General features: G+C 39.1%; 1 non-coding gene across 1 annotated transcript; it reads right to left on the bottom strand.

Moving 5' to 3' along the window:
• Window positions 1-6,382: 6,382 nt before the first annotated feature.
• Window positions 6,383-6,489, bottom strand: LOC148861105 (small nucleolar RNA R71). The gene has a single exon (XR_016095256.1). It is a non-coding gene; the product is annotated as a small nucleolar RNA R71 (small nucleolar RNA).
• Between the last annotated feature and the right edge of the window lie 268 nt (window positions 6,490-6,757).

Genomic DNA, 6,757 nt, shown 5'->3' with positions numbered 1-6,757 from the left:
CGTTTTGATGGCAGAATCAAAATGGATGTTTCAACTCCTAGAAGCCTGCTTAAGTCCATATATGGATCTGTTGAGTTTACATACCATGTGTTCTTGACTAGCAGCAATAAAGCTTTGCGGCTGCTGCATGTAGATATCTTCACTAAGATCTAAATTTAGGAACGCGGTTTTGACATCCATTTGCCAAATCTCGTAGTTATGGTATGCTGCTACAGCTAGCAGGATCCTAATGGATTTAAGCATGGCCATGGGTGAAAAGGTTTGCTCATAATCGATGCCTTCTTTTTGAGTATACCCTTTCGCCACCAAGCGGGCTTTGTAGGTCTCAATCCTGTCATCGGGGCCCTTCTTCCTCTTGTAGATCCATTTGCATCCAATTGCTTTTACCCGGAGGGCGGATCTACTAGAATCCAGACTCCATTGGTCTCCATCGAGTCCAGCTCAGCTCTCATGGCCTCCACCCACTTTTGGGAATCTATGTCTAACATAGCTTCCGCGTAAGTCACGGGATCCTCTTCACTAGTCAAGGCTTCCACCAAGTAGGTATCCTGGTCATAACCATATCGGACTGGTGGTCTGGATACCCGGGTGGACCTTCTAGGTTGGTCATTACCTAGAACTTGTGGGACATCTCCCACTACTCGTGAGCTCTCTTCATCAAGAACTATTTCCAGACGGTGAGTGTCCATGATGTATTCAGATTCTACGAATTGGGCGTTTTGACTGCAGAACACTTTCTGCTCACTTGGGTCATAGAATAGATAACCCGCTGAATCCTTTGGGTAGGCTATAAATAGGCAATGACTGGTTTTGGATTCCAACTTGTCCGCACTAGTTCTTCTAACGTGTGCAGGACAACCCCAAATCTTCAAGTGTCTTACACTTGGCTTCCTTCCGGTCCATAGTTCATATGGAGTTTTCGGAACTGATTTGGTTGGAACCCGATTCAGTACATAGATAGCAGTCTCTAATGCATATCCCCAAAAGGATGTGGGTAATTCTGAGCGTACGAGAAGTGACCGGACCATGTCCAACAAGGTCCTATTCCTCCTCTCTGAAACACCGTGGAGTTGTGGTGTAGTAGGAGGAGTTAGTTGTGACACTATCCCATTGTCCTTTAAGTAGTCACTGAATTCGTTAGAGAGATACTCGCCACCTCGATTCAGATTTGTGTCTCATTAGGTACACGTAACCATATCGTGAAAAATCATCTGTAAAGGTGATGAAGTACACGTGTTGATTCCATGTCCTAACACTTAGGGGACCACATACATCAGTATGTATTAGGTCAAGTGTGCCTCCAGATCTTTCAGGCTTACCGTCAAACGGCCACTTAGTCATCTTACCTTGAAGGCAAGGCTCACAAGTGGGAAGATTTTCTATGGTTAGAAAATCCAAAGGACCATCATTTACTGGTCTTGTGATTCGACCAATACCGATATGGCCAAGTCGGTAATGCTAGAAGCACGTGGGATTAATTGTATCACGATTACTTTTCTTGGGATTTTCGACTAACGTAGTTTCGGTTAGGTTAGTTTCTAGATATGGATGTAGAACATAGAGACCATTCTCTAGTTCCCCGCATGCGATGAATTTGTTATTCCAAAGGACCATCATTTACTGGTCTTGTGAAACCATACATATACATATATATATATATATATATCTTATTTTGCAAAACAAAATTCCAATGATTGAAATCAACTGCTGGCAGTTTGGTTTCCATCAAAGAGAGTGCACTACCGATCATTACCATTGTTCGACAAAGGGGCTGATCCTGTCACTATGACCACCCACTCAGATGAATTATCAGACTGCCCCAACATCTCCAGGTTTTAACCCCCACTAAGGATCTCACTGATTGACACATCAAAGACAGCCCGGTCCGACACCTAGTGATGTGTCACAATCGAGTCTAGGGCCAGGTGTAACTTTCTAGTTTTGCCCATCTGTCTCCAAGGTCCAGGGCAATAATGGAAATCTGGTCCGATTCAGGGGTTCAAGCAATCCCATACTGCATGTGCCTTGGGTCTTACCCTGATGGTCGAAACAAGCCATCCCAACACTTGGTGGCACACCAGTATCAGCCTTGGTAGGATAAATCACCCCAGACTTATCCAATGACTATGAACAATTAAAACTAACACAAGTTTCTAGAAGTGTCCAGTTTTAGGGTCTTACACAGAATTATACCAAACAACATGAATCAAACATGCACTTTAATTTATTTCCACTATATAACAAAAGTACATCAAATCCGATTGAAGCTAAGGGCATACAAGACTGTCTAATAGCCACTATCACAGAAAGTGTTTGACAAACACGTGGAAAGCATGGTACTCCGGCTTGTACCTAATTGGACCTAAGTGCAAGTGGGAGTCGTTAGTGATGAACCTACAATTTATCTATATTTTAAGATATTTTTGCATGAAATTTAATGTCGGTTTAATTAGATTTTGCTCTATTTTAGCTTGATTGCAAGAAAGATTTCAAGGGTAGCCAAATCAAGAAAAAAAAGGCAAAATCAAGAAAAGAAAGCGCAAAATTTATCAAATTCAGCCTAGCCCAGCCATGAGAGCAAGGGAGTTTCATTCGGCCCAAATAGTGCAAGCTAACTCTTTGGAAAACCCAAGGGAATAAGCCTAGCAAGAAGGAAATTTTGGCCCAGCCCATTTTTAGCCCAAAGAACAGCCTAGAGTGTAGCCTACATGAGCTCAAAAGCAAGCTAAGTTGCAGCGCAAATAGCAGCCCAAAGGGAGGTAGGGGTGGCAACTCCTAGAAGTTTCTTGAAGAGAAGGAGGGAGCACTCTAGAAGGTTCATGAAGGGTGTAATACACCCAATTCTAGAGACTTCAAGAAGGGGCAAGAGCCCCCTTGAAAAACTATATAAGGAGGCCTCTAGGAGGGGGGAGAGGTGTTCAATTGCTTGAGAGGAAGGCTCTCCCACTCTTAGAGGTTCGGCCACCTTGAGAGAAGAGAAGAAAAGAAGGTTAGGCGCAAGGAAGAAGAAGAAGAAGGGCTGAAGGAAGTTCAAGACAAGCAAGCTAGAAGAGAAGGTGAGTTCGAAATTGGGGGTTCGTGATTCAAAGATCATTTGTAATAACTCAATTGTAGTTTCATTCTCCTTTAATTTGAATTCTGTTTCTTTGTTATATTTTCTTTCTTCTTTCTCTTTCTTCCATTCTTCCTTGATGTATTTCAGCTTGTAAAATTTCAGTTCAGCAATCTAATTCTTTTTTATTCATTCGAATGGTCATGAACTGTACTTGGAGTTTCTTGAATAAGGGTGTTTTTTAATTCGGCCAACTAACCTTCAAAACTCAGATCTAAATTCTCAGATCTGAGATTGCAAGATCTGAATTGCTTGAAAAAGAATTCAGATCTACAATTTTCAGATTGGCCGAATGGATCTAAAGCTTAGAATTCCTAGAGTGCTTGAGAGAGACTCTAAGAATTCTGATCTACTATTCAAGAACTGAATTAGATGCAAGATTAGAGATAACTTGCACAATTCAGTTGGTGATCAATTCAGTTTTGAATTGATGCCTTAGAAGTGTTTGAAGAAATGCATGCATGGGGATTAGATTCTTGTTAGAGATAGAAGAGTTGTCACTCATGCATAGGATGAACATGTGCTTGAGAGAGACTGTTCATGACCTTGGGGTTTCACCAAACCAAGGCTCAATTATGATTTATTCGAATGATCTAAATTGATAGATTGCTGAATTCTGATATTGAAATTTATTGCTTACTCTTCTAACTTGATTTGAAGGCAATTGGACCAATGATTTAGATAGATTTTAATTTAGGATTTTTAGCTTTCATTAAAGTTTTGATTTATTTGTTAATCAGATAAGAAGTACTCAATTTAGTATTGATACTTGTTTCCTAAATCCTCGTGGGAACGATATTTCACTCACTACTTTATTACTTGAACGGCTAGTGCACTTGCTAGTGTCACATTGAGCCATACATCAAGTTTTTCACGCCGTTGCCGGGGATTTAGGGAAGCAATATTAGGAAACATTGGGCATTCTTAATCTGGTCTCAGTCATCATTGCATTCATAGAATGTTTTAATTACTTCATTTTACATTTTAGCCTTGAATGCAACAGCTGTACTGATTTTATTATGTTTTTTCTTTCTTCAGTAGATTACTTCATTTCCTTATTTCAGTTTCATTTTAATAAAGATATATTTCATTTCCTTTCAATCTTGGTGTTGTTACATTCAAAAAGAAAAAAAAAGAAAAAAAAAATCACAAAAACATGAGTGTTGCAAATCTGAGTTGCATTCGGCACTCAGATCAGCAGAATTCAGATCTGCAGCACTCAGCCGAAAAGAATTGCTTGTGTTTCAGCCTTTTATTTCTTTTTCCATTACAAAAAGAAAAAAATATATATAAAATGAAAAAAAAAGAGATCTTTTGAACAACAAGAGAAGCAATTGAGAATTCGGATCAGAACTCAGATCTGAGTTCTGTTATTGAAGATCTACAACAGTTCAGATCTAAGTTCCTCTGAACTCAGACCTGAACTGATGCAATTTTGAGGGGAATTGGGTGTCATCACCACCCCAATTCACCCTAGGGCACTTCTTCTATTCTCCAAAAACAATTTGGTAGCAATAACTGAAGGTAAGGCAATTGAGAATTCAGATCTGAACTCAGACTTGAGTTCAGACTTGAATTCTGCTATTGCAGAACTGCTCAGTTTAGATCTGAGTTTAGATGAACTCAGACCTGAACTGATACAAGTTTAAGGTGAATTGGGTGCCATCATCACTCCAGTTCACCCTATGATACATCCGACATACCCCAAAGGTAATTGGATAGCAAAGAATGAGAAAGAAAATTCAGATTTGAACTGATACAGATCTGAACTGTAGTTGAGGACTGAACTGATACAGAGCACATTTTGGATTTTGGGTGAACTGAACATTTGCTTTATCCACTTATAACCGAGCTACATTAGCTAAGGAGGTGTATGTTTGGATTGAATAATTGTGATGTCTCAGATATTTAATAAAAAAATTAGCACTTTCCAAGTATTTCTATTAGCATTCAGAGCTGTAGCAGGGCTGCTATAGTACAACAGTTAGCAGACCTAATTTCAGGTCAGGTTTGTGCTTTCAAACACCCACACATTCTTGGATGCTCTTTGCAAAATCAAAAGAAAAAAAAAAGAAAAAAAAATTCTATGATGACCAGCTTTGATCTCTTTTGAGAATGAACTGAACTTGAACTCGGATCTGTTCTACAACCTGCTAATTTGCAGCAGTAGCAATGCCCATAATGCAGATTTGATTTCAGATTTCTACAAAAGTTGTGTGGACCAAATAGCTTGCAATACCAAACATTGCAGACCCAATTTTCAGGTCTTAGCAAGTGTTTGATATGCATCAGCTATACAGGTTTGGGCTTCAATTGTAGAGCTTAAAATCCTTAAACCAAGCCTAACTCAGGACTAGTTTTAGTTTATTTCAGGTCCTTTTAATATATTTTTTAGATCAGATCTGATATCAGCCCTAAAGCATCACAGATTTGATTCCAACCTTAATGGATGTATATTGTAGTGTATACCAATGAGTGTTTATGAGATATACAGCTCAGATCTGAATTATTATTTGTTAATTTTCTCTGGACTAACAATACCAAAGACTTGCAGATCTGAACTCAACTAAGTTGGATCTGAATTCAAATGTTGCAATCGATGGATGTAGATAAAGGAACCTTGAATAATATGTTGATATGCTTTTAGTTAGCTGTATTTATTTGTTTTAGGATGTAGGTTTGTATATTCCAATACTTCACTATACATTTTCAGTTGGAATAATGTTAGTTATTTTGTGAATATTGGCTTGTTTATTGCCTTGACTTTTGTAGTTTCTGACAAGCAGAGTCAAGCTGGAGGAAATCCTCTACGACCCGGAGATTGAAAGAACTCTCTGTGTCCGACTAAGAGCAGCCAAACAAGTCTAGCAAGAAGCTCAAGAGGCTCAAGAAATGGCTGAGCAGAGGACTATGATGGACTATGCCAAACCCACTCTCACTGGAGCTGCCTCCAACATTATCAGTCCCAATATTGCTGCTAACAACTTTGAGATCAAACCTACCATCATACAAATGATTCAAAACATGGTGCAATTCCATGGATTGGCCCACGAAGATCCCAATGCACACATTTCTAATTTTTTAGAAATTTGTGACACCTTCAAACACAATGGGGTAAGTGATGATGCCATTTGGTTGAAGTTATTCCCATTTTCTTTGAAGGATAAAGCCAAAGCATGGCTGAATTCATTATTGGTAGGATCAATAGCTACGTGGGATGAAATGGCCAGCTGTTTTCTCTCTAAATATTTTTCCCCTTCTAAAACTACTAAAATGAGGAATGACATCACTACTTTTTTTCAGTAAAAGGGGGAATCTTTATACAAGTCATGGGAACGATATAAGGAGCTATTAAGGAGAGTTCCTCACCATGGCCTCCCCATTTGGTTGCAAATGCAGACTTTCTATAATGGTCTTACTGACTCAAATAAGACCATATTAGATACTGGAGCCGAAGGGTCCATAAATAATAAAACTCCTGAGGTTGCCCATGCACTTATTGAGGAAATGGCAGCCAACAACTATCAATGGCATTCTGAAAGAACACAAACTAGGAAGCATCATGGCTTGCATAATGTTGATAATTATACGACACTATCTGCACAAATAGGAGCACTCAGTAAGAAAATAGATGAAATGCAGATA

This window comes from Nelumbo lutea, chromosome 4, assembly GCF_056320005.1.
Source record: "Nelumbo lutea isolate HS-2025 chromosome 4, American lotus-T2T, whole genome shotgun sequence".
NCBI classification, from domain to species: Eukaryota; Viridiplantae; Streptophyta; class Magnoliopsida; order Proteales; family Nelumbonaceae; genus Nelumbo; species Nelumbo lutea.
Note: the sequence above shows the minus strand (reverse complement) of the source record. Positions and strands in the feature narration are given on the sequence as shown.